This window comes from Dromaius novaehollandiae, chromosome 2, assembly GCF_036370855.1.
Source record: "Dromaius novaehollandiae isolate bDroNov1 chromosome 2, bDroNov1.hap1, whole genome shotgun sequence".
Lineage (NCBI taxonomy): Eukaryota > Metazoa > Chordata > Aves > Casuariiformes > Dromaiidae > Dromaius > Dromaius novaehollandiae.
The window spans coordinates 42,976,409-42,991,636 of NC_088099.1; the positions used below are offsets into that span (position 1 = coordinate 42,976,409).

Consider the following 15,228-nt stretch of genomic DNA (forward strand, 5'->3'; position numbering starts at 1 on the left):
AGAATCATAACAAAAGCTTCTCACTTAATTCATCACTTCCACTTCCTCCATTTTGTGAGCATAAATGTATAGTATAAATTGTGGTGCTGATGGCATTCTGCTCTCGGCCCACATGTGAGTTTAGGATCAGCTATGCTGATCAAACAAGCGGCACTGCTTGTTAAAAACATTTTTTAAAACGTCTCAACTGCTTTTAGAAGTGTCTCTATTAAAAGGGTTTTTTCCCTCTCTTCCACATATAAAGTTACTTCTGAGATGTTGTAACAAGCATTCAATTATAAGCACTCAAAGATAAAAGGAGACCAGTGAAAATGAGAAATCTAAATCAACAGATGTCTATAATCTGGAGTTAAAAGGACTGGAATATTCAAAATTATTTACCAACCTGCATAAATGGGTGTTAGAAGGCATGGCACATACACAAACAAGCAGCTAGCTCTGAAGGTAGGCCAAGCCCAGCTTGACCGGCTCTGTGGTGTCTCCTGTGGAGTTATCCATATGTACACTGTGCTCCCAAGTTCGTCATATCACAGGAGATGATATTACACTGAGGTGCAGCACTGACCTCACGGTATTATTCACTTTCTGCAGAGCGAAATTTGTGAAAATGGGCCTTTTGAGGCCTGCAGTCTTAAAGTGTTGGTACCTCCAGTGTCAGCTACACTGGCTGTGATCTGGACTCATTAAATGCCATTTGGATATAGCTAGAAAGCACTCTCCTTAACAGGAGACATCCTGAGACATCTGAGCTGGTTTTGAGCTGCCCCAGACTCATCATTGGAGTAATGAGTTAAAACTGCTGCTGGATTTGAAGTGGCCATATAGGTAACATAACAGCGTTCACCTGCAATATACCCAAGCTAATTACCCCTCTGGATCCACACAGGCCAACCCTTGTCTCTCTGCCTCTGTGGCAAAGACAGTAACTGCCTACAGAAAATGGTGTAATGTCATGAAAGTGAATGGACACTTTGGACATACAGAAGTCAACTCAGTCACAAACCTTCTATTCATAGTCTTGTTTACAGAAGAGGAAAGCAAAGAAAGAAAAACAAAACACCCCACAGTTGGAGAAATGATTTCTAAAACTGAACTCTCTGTCTGTCTCTATCTCTCTCTTTTTTTAACTTAGGTGTTACATCTTCAGTTAAATCTCCTACACGCGACCATCTTCTCTGACATAGTGCATATTCTGCATCTGCCTGAAGGGTAACAATGTCAATCAGAGAGATCAAGGACGCTCTTGAAATTAGGCACTATGAAGGGAAAAAAGATCATAAATCTATACTGGATCATATTAAAGATCTGTCTAGGCCAGTAACTTATCTCTGAAAATGGACAATAGAAGAGAAATGTTTATGGATAAGTGAAAGAAAAAAAAGAAATAAACCCAGGCAAGTACATATTTGTTAATTCCCCAAACTACTCAGTCGCCAGTGGTTTTAGACTCAGGAACTTTTCATCCAGGAAGACTGTTGTCTCACGTTCAGTAGTTACTAGCTATTTCCATGAGTTTAGCTGGTGACTTTTTGCATCCTCAACTTCTGTTGTAAGGAATCACACACACAGCATTATTGTGTTTGTATGAATAGCTACTTTACCTCCCTCTGTTTTAGAGCTGCTACCTACTAGCTTCATTTGATGCCCACTAGTTACTGAACTGGAGGAGAAAAAGTCATTCTGTTTTTAGCCTTTCCACACCACTCATGATTTCATAGGCCGCGATCAAATTGCTTCTTTGTTTTCTCTTTTCCAAAAGTCCCGGTCTACTTAGTCTTCCTCTTCTAGCAGCTTTTCCATGACCTTCATCTTCCCTTGTCACAGTTCTACTTTATCTGCTGACACAGGTGGAGCTACATGCAGTATTCAAAATATAGGCACATCATAGATTTATACAGTGGAATGAATAGATATTATGCTTTCTGTGTCTTTCCTAGCAATTTGTAATACTTACTTTGCTTTTTTTCTATGACTGAGCATTGTCATGGATCCATCTATTAAAATGAAAGATCTTGTCCTTTAGTCATAATAGTCTGCAAAGATCCCAGGATTTTATTTATACCATTATGACCTGTTTTATTGAAGTGCTTTGCACTTTTCTACATTGAAAATAATCTACCATTATATTGTGTAGTTATCTGGCTTTTAAAAGTCATTCAATTTCTTGTAATCAACCCTTACTGCCCCTGAGTAACTTATAATTAGTAAATGTTGTCATCTCAATCCTGGGCCTATTTTCCAGATAAAGATAGTGAATGTGTTGAACAGCATCTCTGAGGGCCTCAACTGGGGACCTTCTTCTAATCTGAAAATTAACCATTTAATTTTGTCCTGTGCCCTTAAACAATTAAAACGTGAAGTCTTCCCCTTTCGTCCCATGACTGTTAAGTTTTTTAAGGAGTTTTAGTGAAGGTTCTGTCAAAAAAACAGTAGGCTTAATCTTTAGCCTTATATTTGTTGAAAGAACTCCTTTATGTCATAACAGTTTATTTATCCACTAATTTTACTGTTTCTTATAGCTTTTCCTGCTTTTCCTGCTAGAGAATCAATTTATTGACCTGCAGTTCCATACATCTCTCATTTATAGATATTTGGTATTACATTTGCCACCTTCCTGTCCTCCATCACAAAGAGGGTGCACTGAACAGGGCTAATACAGCATGACATGAAGGGAATTGAACACACTTCTCCATGGGAATGAATGATAGCCCTGATTCTAAGCAAAAGTATGGATACTCCTTCAGTTCTGTGGATTACATGCTTCTTCAGCTTTTTTACATATCCATGCAAATAAAATGCTTTGCATCAATGGAATTCTGTGTATAGTATCATATTTGGCAAGAGAAAAGACAAAAATGTACTTTGGATTGACTGGAATCAATGTGTTTTTCAACTTTCTTTTTTTCTGGTTGTTTTTAAAAAATAAAATCCGTATTGTTTGCCCAGTCTCACTACTTTCCAGGAAGTAGACTACATCATTTTTTTCTGTTCTGAGTGCACACTGAGTTTTGACTTTCTTTCTTTAGATTAAATATGATGTCTCGGTTCATATGTCTGTGAGATCAAAAATGTATGGTTTGAAAGCACTGGTTGGGAAATTCATCAAAAAAAAACCAGGTGTTTGAGGAACAACTTGAAAAGCAGGGAGGCAGAAGGAGCACAGGCAAAGGAACAATGTCAGAGAAGTGTGAAGACAAAGGATCTGGAGGCAAGGTTCACACTCGGTGTCATAGGGGGAATATAAATTCCACCAGTGTCAACTTTCTCTCTGTAATGCATCTCTGTCTCAAATCATGCTAAATAGATTGGCATGTACTGCTGACAGCCTATTATTTTACAATCCGTATGCTTTTTTATATATTGAGATAATAGTACCATTCAATTCCTTCCCTAGATTATAGATGGAAAGTAATGACAATTTGCATACTACTTTATAGATTCGTTTCATGATAGTATAACAGTAAGAGAAGGGTTGTCTTTTCTGGGGACTCTGGTGAGAGCAATATGCCTAGAACAGAGTGCAACTCTTCAACTGGCATCTTTTTCTGCTACTAAGAGCTATTTGGAGATGTAGTCAGCAGAGGATAGCGAGTGATTCAATCTTATCTAAAGTAGACATGGTCAGATGTATTATGCTTTAAAGTACCTGCCTCTTCCAACTGGGATCTGACATTTTATCATCGATACTATTAACAGCTAAACCTATGTGAGGTGAATCTCACTTCAGAATGCTTAATCCTTTTACTGTTATCCTTATATCACTTAGCATCCGTATTATTTAGCCAGCACAGCAATATCTAGTTCTGCTTCTTCTGAGAATGGAAATAAATCAAGAAAAAATTATACTCCCAAGTGAGCAGTATTTACAGCGTGTTCAAATTCTGCAGTATTGCTTTGAATGGTTATAACACAGTAAGTTAGCATGCTTTGTATCTATTCCCTGTAATAGCAGTCATCATGAAAAGAGGACAGCAGAAGTCAGTCCACTCACCTTGTCCTTTGGACGTCTCACATTCAAATGCTGTTTCCCATCACATTCCCAGCATATCAAGGATAACAGATCAAGAATATCTGTGTGTTATGGCATGTGTAGATGGCAGGTATCACTTGAGGCTTGTTTGAGCTGGGAGTTGTATATTTTGTTACATCATAAGATGCTACTAATAACTTGCATATGTCTAAGCTTCCCATCAGAAAGGCAGTTTGCCAATCTCTAGGCCTTGCTTAACACAAGATATTTCTCTCCTATACCATTTTTTCCTTAGCGTTAATTCCATGAACTGCTATAGAACTACCTCCTGATTTATAACAAGTTAAGTTGGCAATAATTCAGGTTCCTCTTGTCACATAAGCTGCAAAGTGTATGGTGGGAACACTGGACTTTTTATAATTCATAAAATTCAACTCATTCCACGGAGCAGCGTTAGAACACAGTTCTGACAGAGCTGAGAATACAGGCTGACGGGCATGATAGGGTTTATCTGTATGTACTGGTATAACTTCCTGTGTTTTAAACAGATTTTTTTTAAACAAATATAAATCCTGGTTTCCAAAGCCTTGCTACTGGTTCACTGGCTTGTTTTTGTTTAGCTAATCAGCCAGGGCTATACTGAAATAAATTAAGCTTTTGCAAAATTCAAAGGCTATCCAAGAAACTGTTTTCTGTTTGTTTGTTTTTAAACGAGTTAGTTAAATAAATTTACATTTATACCCCTTACAGACAAACCATAGATTTTACATTTTATGAAAAGATTTTAATTTTCAGGTCTAAAGACTGTGCTAATAATCTTGAAAATATGATTTACAAGCAAAGCTTTACTAATGTGTCTACATCCATCTGTTGAAAAATGCTGAAAGCTTTCCCAGCCAAGACCTTATGGATATCTCCATTCCACGGCTGCTTTTTTGTCCCTACTTTTTTTCCAAGATGCAGTATAATTCCACATTTTAGCCAAAGGCTCCAGTCTTTTGCTCTATAGACTGTCAGTGGATTCCTTGTCTTCCTGCTTTTCTGCAGCATGCCAACACTGTCTCTTGCTCTCCAGCTTTCTTTTGGAGAGCAATTTAATTGCATTTGAATGCCTGTTCTTTGGACTGTTCCACGGAGCCAGGTATTTGGTGATCAGGAAGCCAGTCTTTGGAGTCAAAGATTGCAGCTGGAAACTGCTGGAATATGCTAACCAAATTGGATCTGTTGAAAAATAAAGCAGCAACAGAGGCTGATAAAGGTGAGCTATAAAAGACTGCCTTCAAATTCTCCCACTTCCAAAGGGAGGTGAGTACCAGCCTTGGCTGCCTGGAAAATCTTAAGAGGCCTGAGATCTACAGGTATTGTTATTACCTCTTTTAAAAATAAATGATAGCTGTTTGTGGGAAGCTGAATGCTCCTCTCACATAAGGGAGTATGTAGGGTTTCTTTGCAGCTTTCGTTCTGCTCCTGCGGAAATCAACTGGAAATCACAGCTGATCTGGATGGAAACAGAACCTATAAAAAGTTCAACTGGATTTTCAGCTGAAAGCTTGCAGGGATTTTATCATCAATCAAAGACTCCTTCCTGTGTTATTCAGAACTTTCTATTAACCACATAAGCTGTATTTTTCCACGCTAGTTCACAGAAATATTAGAACTGCCATACCTAATCAGACCAGTGGTCCATCTAGACTAGTATCCTGGCTCCAGATGCCTCAGAGGAAGGTGCAAGAAAATTCGTAATATCATATCCCAAGGGAAGTATCTTCCTAATCTCTGGCAGTTTTCGGCTGGCTAATGCCCTGGGCATGACTATTTATATTTCTCATACACTTTTATCCCATTGAAGTATCATCTATCATGTATGTTCTATTGTCTGAACTATTCTCTACAGATTTAGGCATAAAGGTCACGATAGGACAGAGTTCATAAGTCACAGTAGATCAAAAGCCATAGTGTGTCAAATGTTGTAATATAATTCATGCTCATGTATACAGCACATATATAAAGTGATAGCTCATGCTAAGGCATTGCCTCACATTGCTCTTACAGCTACAGCTCCCCTAAGAGCGTTATAATATCCTCTTGACTTTCTTGTGGATTCATCGTGCTGTGAATTATTTCTGGCCAGTGGAATGCATGGAGTTACCTTTTGGGTATTACTTAAGCAGGCGTCTTGTGATTTTGCCAGAGATCTTTTTTGCAGGAGTCAAGGTGTGTATTGTTTCCCTAGTTTTTCAAAAAAAAAAAAAAATAAATAAATAAAGAAAAGAAAGGGAAAGAAACTGAAGATTTACACTTTGGCTTAAAGATATATTGGGTATATGAAAACAGCTCTTTTTTTTTCCTCCCATAAAAGAACTGATCCCATGGTCTCAGCAGGGATATGTATGTGAAACCATATTCAATAAACCTTAGGTGCCACAGTTTTTCTATATTTCCTCTTAAATCGAAGAATAGACAACTGCCACATATCCTTTTGTCCCCGGCATTCAATCTTTTTAATTTCCTACACGGAGCTATTCACATTCTTTTTCCTCCCTCATTGTTCTGTTCCTCTTGGAACAGAAGGAGATAAGGAATAAAACAAAAAGGTCTGTATATGATCCTTTTCCTAAGGACGCTTTACTCCTAACTGTTTGACTTTTCACCCTTCGGGTGCTTAGTGGAAAAGCCATTACTTGCTTGCTGAGGAAAAAGCATTTAATGAATCACAAAATCATTCAATTATTCTTAAAAACACTTCACATCACACATCTTTTTCCAAGTAAAGTGTGCATTTTTCACATTTAAATGGTGCATAACTGCCTTATACAATGAGTCCCTAGAGTTAGAGACATTTTAACAGAAGGGTTCCAAGAGTGTACAGAGCATTTTGATATATATTAGCATTAAAGACCTTGCATTAAAGATGCAGAATTTCCTCTTCTCTCTTCACTGTCCTTCAACAATATTTATGCAAAGTTGCCTTTACTCTTGTTGTGAAAAATCTAGCTTTATACTGAAGAGAGAACTGCATTCTTTGCTTAGTTTGGAGTGCTGCAGTACCACAAGATAAAAGTGAAGTATACAGTGAAGCTATTAGCTAATGTGAGACAGCAAATTGCTTAGAACTTTTATAAATAAAATGATTATTTATTTAGGGAGGACAGGAGAAAGGGAGGTAGGAGACTTTCTCAGAAAACTATATTATTTGCAATTGTGATTGAGCCTGATGCTGATCTCTCACTATTTTTAATTTGCTTCTCTAAGAGTAGCGCTTTATGCGGATTGCAATAGCTGCCGTTTCCGAGACAACTTTTTCTTTTTTTTTCTCCTCTGAGGTTTTTTTTTAAAGAACTTATGTTGTGAAGTGTCCCTTTCTATATTTTATAGAAATGTATGTACTCTACCCAGGAGTCAGGTGATCTACTAGATTTGTAAAACCAACTTGAAGGCTGTGTTTTTACTGGGACAAATGGAAATCAGTCTGTTTATTTTAATATTACAATATGAACTGCCCCAGCTAAGGATCTGACCTCGAATGTGTAAACTTTCCTACGTTTTCATATCCCTGTAATTTAAGCATTTTTTTTCCATAGCAATGAGTTTTTAAAACTATATTTTAAATAGCAAATAGAGGTATTTATGCAATCCGCATCAGGCCAATCTAGGTATGTAATTTAGGACTAAACTTAGGTGCTTGTACTTCCTCGCACAGCTGGCAGTGAGGGAGAGGTGCCGGGGCAGGGGGCACGGCCACTCAAAGCACCTACAGCAGATGCCTGAAGTGAATGCTGTGAATATCCCTCTAGATGACTGCAATTATTGGACCACGTTAGAGGGAGAGGAAAAAAAGTGAGGCTGGCATATGGTGAGTGTCCTACATATGGTATGTTGTTTGTATGTGTTTTTTCCGTTAGTATTTCTCTTTTTGTTGTTGCTCCACCTCTCGCTGCAGTCGCTCCTAACTATAACGTTAATTCGGAAATAAACATCTGTGGTGGAAGTAAAGTTTTCAGATCTATGCTATTCTCAGGAGTGCAAAAATCAGGCCAAATGAGTAGGTCCTCTCTATTGTATTCTGTCTCATTTAAACAGTGCAGCATGTGCTTGTGTGTAATTTTCTATTTCCTTTTATTTCTCTGGAGTCCCTAAGGTGTGTGTGTGTGCGGGGGGGGGGGGGGGGGGGGGGTTAAATTCACTTTGCCTTAAAATTTACCATATTTCACCCCTCCAGTCAGTGTTTTACATTTGCTCAAATATCACTAGTCTGATGTGGTAATTACAAATGATAGGTGCCAATATGATAGACGCACGCTTTTTGTACTATATTAATTCCTTCAGTCCCGGCAAATCCTGGGCTTATCCAGTGCAGCTTCGGGGGAAGCTCCCTTGTGCCGCAAAGACAGGCTCCACCTGGTTGCGATTAACTTTGCACTGGTTGGATCAGCCCAGCGATGGCGTAAGAAAATCAGGAGCAGAGAAGGCTGCAATTGAAGCCGTAGATTCATGGGCTATAAAGGTAAAAGGCTGTTATGGTCATCTCTTCAGCCTGCCCCACTTTCTAAGGGGCACTGGAACTTTCTTAAATTACTCTTTTTTTCTGAGCTGTAGCATAGATTTAAATGGAGCAAAGCATTTGATCTTGATTTAAACACTTGCAGGGTATTTTTCCAACTACATCTTCTAACCACGGACTTCTATTATACCTGTCACTGGGCTAAAAAATCTGGTGTTATCAAATAGCTGTTTCTCACGTAGTTATTTATAAGCTGTGATCAAGTGGCCTTTTAAACATCTCCCTGATAACCTAAATAGATTGAGCCCCTGGAGCCTTTCATTACAAGGAACGTTTTCCAGTCCTTTCACCGTGCTCATTGTTTTCCACTGAATCGCTTCCAATTTTCAACGCTCTTTCTTTAACTGTGGACCCCGTATGCCAGAGCTGGCTGCGGCAGTGCCAAGGAGAGAGGTTGCCTACTTCTCCAGTTATGTCCCATGGGTTGTGTCAGAGCCTTGTCTACCCCATGAGACTCAGGGCTCTTCCTGGCCAGTTTTCTGCCCTGCAGTCTTTTTCAGAACGGCTTCAGCCTGTGGACAGAGTCCCTGCCTTGCAGCAGTGACTGGCATTTTTTGTTGTTAGATCGGTGTCTTACCTTTGTCCAGACTGCAATGTACAGCTTGTTTAATTGTGCCCAGTTTCCCGAGAAATCTGGGTTCCACAGTGACTTGGCTCTCTCTCTTTATTTTCTCATCCCCTAATCATTTCAGCTGCAAATTTTCTAATTATTTTCTTTTATAATTGATAAAAGAGACACAGATAGAAAAAAACAAACAAAACCCCCAAAACACAGGGCTGTGCTGTTATGGGTCAGCGCTAAAATAATTACCACTTATAATTATTCCCCACTTACAACATGCTTGAGGCTGATATTTGAGTCTGTTTAATAGGCACAATATTGATTTCAAGAAATTTTTTCTTCATCAAAAATTGTGATTAACGACTAAGAGACTTTCCAGTATTCCTCTGCATATTTAATGCTACTAAAATTACCTTCATCCTACCAAATATATGCTCTCATTAAAAGATATCTAGTTACTTTGGCAAGATAATTTTCCATAAACTTCTGTTCTCTCTGCTTTGACTAAAAATGAATTAATATTCCTAGAAGCCATTCCTTATTTTACTTGAGATCAATGTGAGGTTGAAATGGCTATACACATTTAGATCATTACATTTATTCTTTTTAACTATTGATGAAACTAATATTTTTGCATAGTTCTCTGGAACTTCCCTAGTTCTCCAAGACGTACTAAAAGTCATCAGTAACTGTACAGACAGGTTCTCTGCCAAATGTATTAAAATACCTCCATGCAAATTATTCGGGTCTACTGATTTTAAAAATGTCTAGTTTTATTAGCTGCCAGTTAACGTTCTCCTGTGCTACTACTGAAATAGAGATTCATCATAATCATATGATATGAATACATCATTTGACTTTTTCCCAAACACAGAAGAAAAGTATTTGAGAATGCCTTTTTTATGTTATTATCAGCCGTCCTACCAATTTCCATCTAATAATGGAGGAAGGCAATTCTTGAGATTTTTTGTTCATAACTTCAAAATGTCTTCATATTGTTCTTATCTCTGTTTTTTGTTTGCGACTTTTGCCTGTGTTTCTCAATGTTTTACAATTCCCAGCTTCTAATTTGTGCTAATTGCTACATCTTCCCCTGTTCCTCCATTTTGTTCTGTTTTTTTTTTCAATAGCTGCCTTCACATACTTTCTAAATCATTTTGTTATTATCAACAAAAATACGAAGGATTTTTCTTGATTGTGCCCTTTCTGAGGCATCCACTAAAGTGCTCCTTAGCAGTATGAAGTTGTCACTGAAATTTTTCCTTTAATACTTTTTCCAGATAACCAGTTCACACTCACTTTTAACTTTGTGATAGCTAACTGTCTTAAATCACCAAATATAAATATTTGATTTTATTCCATTTGCTCATAACAAATATAATCAAGTTGTAGTTATGTGCACATAAGCAATTAATTTTTAATGCTCTGATTCCTCTTTGTCACCATGAAGTCTAGCAGAGAATTTCTCTTTGCTGGATGCAGTTAAGGAAATTGTCATTTTTCATTTGTTTAATATAGCTGATGTTTTATTATGAACACTCTGAGTTTTCCAGCTCATGTTAATATTATTCTGTACCCCATAAGCATTTTTCCATGTTAAGATATGACCTGCATGGAAGAAATACAGACTTTTAAAATTATTATTTAAATGTTACAGCAATGAGAATCTTTTAAATGAGACACAAAAAGTAAGATATAAAATGCCAGTCTGATATAACAACAATTTGAATTATTACTTAGCCATCTTAATAGACTGTAGTTTTTAAAATATTGACATAGTTACAAAGAAGTGTGAAAGATTTAGAGTGTAGGAGCAGGTTATTTTCTTTTTGTAAGAGTAAAATGTGAACCTAGACTCACAGTATTCTGTTGTAGTCTCTACTTTTTTACAGTATCATATGCACATTGTTCAGTTTAATGCTTTGAGCAGAAATACGTATCAGACCAAAATTGCAGATATAATTGTCACAAATCATAGAATTCTGGAAATCAGGGCTGAAATTCTAGCCCCTTTGAAGTCAATAGCACTCAAACTGTTAGACTTCCAGCAGTTTTCTCCACAAAACGCTGTTCCATACTATAATGATTTAACTTGCCACTAGTTTCATGGTAAAGTTCAGTAACTGGACCATAAAGCCCAATTACCTCATTCCAACCTAATCCCATTCTTTAAGAGAGGGAAATCTATTCAAAAATGGTATTAAATAAGAACGCTTTCAGTGAATGCATCTGCTAATTTTTTTTATATAATGTCCTAGAAACATTTCTAAAAGTGAATATAGCATTCCTGTTTGCGTAGTAAACAAACCATTCTTAACAGCAGATCTGAACTCAATGTCTATAGTACCCATTTCTAATTTTAGATATACTTGCCTTATAATGACCCAGCTTCATTTCTCTTACCCTTTATTCTGCCTGTTTAGATGAAAAGCTCTCCTATTCAGTGCATAGTACCAGACACTCTAGGGCAAGGATCTCAGTAGAGATCATATTGAAATATAGCCATGAATTCCACTGGTCAAAATCTAAAATTATTTAGAGATGATATAAGTATTTTATCAGCAAGGATGCAATGTATTACCTCTCTTTAGCGATTCTACACGAGTACCTTATTAGCTTATTAATACTGACTTGCATGTATGACAGTTCTGAAAGGAAACACCAAACATATTTGGAGAATGCAATCAGTATTAAATGGATTAACAGTAGATTTGGCTTTAATACAATAAATCCAGGGAGACTTTGCAAGTACAGGAACTAGCTATATTTTCTGCACAGATGTATTTCCTACTATTTAATGTACATAAAACACATGAATTGAATTTGTTATCGGCATTATGTATCGTGAGGATAATCAGGAAAAAAAATCCAGATAGCCATGCAGAAGTGGAATGCTAAATATAAGAAAAGTGTATTGTGCCAATCAGACAAGCATCCACAGCAAAATCATCAGTAAAAAACATTCACACAAGCAGGAACACTTGTTCGATTTGTGAGAGGCCAAGGTTGACGGGACACAGCGAGTAACGTACCCTAACACCGGTACAAAATAGTCCTTGAGGCTGCGTATCTGGGAAACTGGACTTTCTCTGCTCATGCTCTCTCTGATCAGAGTTGTCTTTTTCTGGCAGCTTTTGTGAGCAATCAGATTCACTGAAAACATAAAAGAGAAAATGATTGCTGGAGTTGTGCTGAACAAGCGGAGCGTTATCTTTCTCCTTGCTCTGTTTGCCCATCTGCACAATGAAAGGAAGCTGGCTGAGGTCCTCCTCCAGGAAAGGAATTAGGATCTTTATCATGAGACAATAAGTTGAGCAAATTGCAGACCACAAACTACTTCTCTTCAGAAAACTGCTGAAGGACGGATGCCTAAATGCGCTGCCATGTAGGTATTGGAGGAAGTTCAGTGATGTGGTAAAGATGAGCATCCAGAAAACAAGGGACCCTTGCGAAAGGCCTGCTAATGAGCAGTAGGCAAAGGAGAATACGGAAAAAAATCTAGAATCCTAACACCTTGATGTCCTGATCATTTTTATTAGCACCAAAAGGTATAATAATCCCTTGTATTTATTACTCTGAAGCCTTTGCTGCTCACCTAATAATCTTCCAAAGGAGAGCACATTTGGCTCAAGATTACAGTAATATAAACGCATTATCAAATATTTGTAACGCAGCCTGTGACTAAGAGCAGGGCTATTTGTTTCATAGCGGTTCCATTTGATATAAATAAATGAGAATTTTAAAAGCAAGGAGTAAAAAGCAAGACTTTCACAATCAGGCAAATAAAATCTTTCTGCTCTTAGTCATCTTTGTTATCACACAACCCTTCCTCAAAATCTGATTCAAGGGGTACAGGGGAGAGGTTTTGATATTATATCCCGTAAAATTAAAGGTTGTAAAGCAGAACACTGATATGGTAACTGAACCCCTTCGAGCTTTTGAGCTGGTCTGTGGAGCCTTGGAAGGAGTCCAGATTTTTGCTAACTCTTTGTTTTCAATCCAAAATAACCTGGAAATAATAGCTGTAATAGGAATGATATTAATGTATACCTGTAATAAGAATACAAACTGGTTGAAATATGCCAGTTTAGTCTCTTGTACTAGCCATTCGAACTTTACCTCAGCGTGATCATTTCATAAGAATTCTTTCAAATGTGAAAAGGTTTGAGGGTCGCTTAAAAGATTTTTTTTCCCCCAGTATAAGTTGACATGCACCCAGCAAGAGAACTGACAAAGACCAAGCTGAATTCTAATCCTCCAAAAATCTTTACGGGTAAATTGTTTCCCTAATAATCCCTCATTCTATAAACACCTAACTAAGATATCTAGAGCAAATTATTTGAAATTCTAATAGACTCAGCACCTTTGAAGATGCTGCAAAGCCGGTGTACTAAGAATGGTTAACTGATTATATAAGGAACCAGGGAATCGTGAACACTGTTTAGCTTTCTGAAGTGAGAGCTTTTACTCTTTTCCCTGCCCCTCGCTTCAGAATCAAATTTTCCATACAAATTGGCGTGGCGCGGCCGATATTCCCTTCGCTATTCCGTCCTCCCGGCTCCTGGCTGTGTGCGGAGCTGCCACTATCGCCAAAGGGAGACTCGGCTTGTTGCGCTTTCTCAGTAGATACTTCAGCAATGCTGTGAGATTAAATAGCAAGGGACAGCAGCATTTTAGCCGTGATCCATCAGGCGGATCTGTGAGGAGCGCTTTGCCCTAAGAGAGGATAGACTTTCGAGACATATGGTGCTATACTGGGGGGTGGGGATTTTCAATTCCAGTCCACCCAGTCCGGATGAGAGAGACTGAGCTAATACCCTCGTGTACAGTGCATTGCATGTAGCTACGGAAGTAGCGTTAGGATGGAATTTATGGACTCTCTAAATTGTTTGCCAGGAAATGTTTACTAGCTATGCACAATAAACGACTGTGAAAGCGTATTCCTGCATTTAATATGATATGGTTATTTCCTTATATTTGGGTCATACTATTATAATACCAATCAAGGAAACTTAAAAAAAATAAGAAAACAAACAAGCAATGTATGTTCATATTTATGGGGCTTCATTTGGGAAAGTTTGATTGACTACAAATTGTACAGGGTAAATGTACTGTGTGCACCTCTGGACCCACGCCATGCCTGCCATATCAGAAATGAAATATACGACTTATTTTTAGAGACAAATATTCTCATCCTCAAGTCAAGGTATATTTTTTAAAAAAGACTCTCACTGCCACAGCTGCAGTTTGTCACACATAATGAAAGCACTGTACATGTATGAGGGAAGCCTACCTATCTGCTTCCCACAATGGGTACAGAACTTCACAATTTAGAAACTAAACAGGCAGTTTTGGATTGCAGGCTGAAACCTTGGAATTTTGCTATGGGATGTGACCTTTACTTCCACACAGCTCGCTGCTGTACCCACGGCTACTGTACAGTTTTATAGGGTGTGCTAGATAAGATACATTCGCAAACATTTTGCTCAGCCAGTAAGCAAAATCAGAGCGCTTTCTGGTAGTCTGTGCAAAGAGTGTGCTCTGGGCCTTCACGTGCTTTAATGTGAGGCATTTTATTTCTGTATAATGCATCTAAGAACTCTCCAGATTATTAAAAGAAAACAGGCACTAACCTGATTTGTTTTAACCATACGTTAAGGATTTGAGCCTGGAGGTATGCTCGTATTTTTGCATATTTGAACACCCTCTTTGTGTGTGTGTGTGTGTGTGTGTGTGTGTGTGTGTGTGTGTGTGTGTGTACACATATGCAGTAAGTCATTCATGACAGAATTTTCAACATTTAGTAAACAAATCTTTGCAGCAATGCAGTTTCTCAGTTTTTACTTGCATTTTCTTCAAATAAGAATCACTACAACAGACAGGCATACTTTCTCCCTTGCTTAGTGTGAATGGAATGGAGGAGATTAATTGATAAAAATCAATGAAAGAAAATTTAATATTAGAGGTCTGAACATCTATAGTAGAACATTTTAGGATTTTAGTGCAAGAAAAATTTAAAAATGCATTCATAAAGATATGTTATACACTAGGTCTCTTTCACACGTGTTTGTTTCAAAATGCTGTTTTCAGTAGGTTTTTTTTTTTTTTAACCACAAGAGAGAGTATTTATGTGTA

At 37.7% G+C, this 15,228-nt stretch overlaps 1 long non-coding RNA gene across 3 annotated transcripts in view; it reads right to left on the reverse strand.

The window, feature by feature from the left end:
• Positions 1-15,228, reverse strand: part of LOC112986054 (uncharacterized) — a 38,588-nt gene that overhangs the window by 16,960 nt on the left and 6,400 nt on the right. For 2 of the 3 annotated variants that reach the window (XR_010387655.1, XR_010387654.1), the window contains exon 2: positions 12,126-12,246. The exons of the other annotated variant lie outside the window; for it this stretch is intronic. This is a non-coding gene — a long non-coding RNA (uncharacterized LOC112986054). The remainder of the gene's footprint in view (positions 1-12,125; positions 12,247-15,228) is intronic. 3 annotated transcript variants of the gene reach the window in all.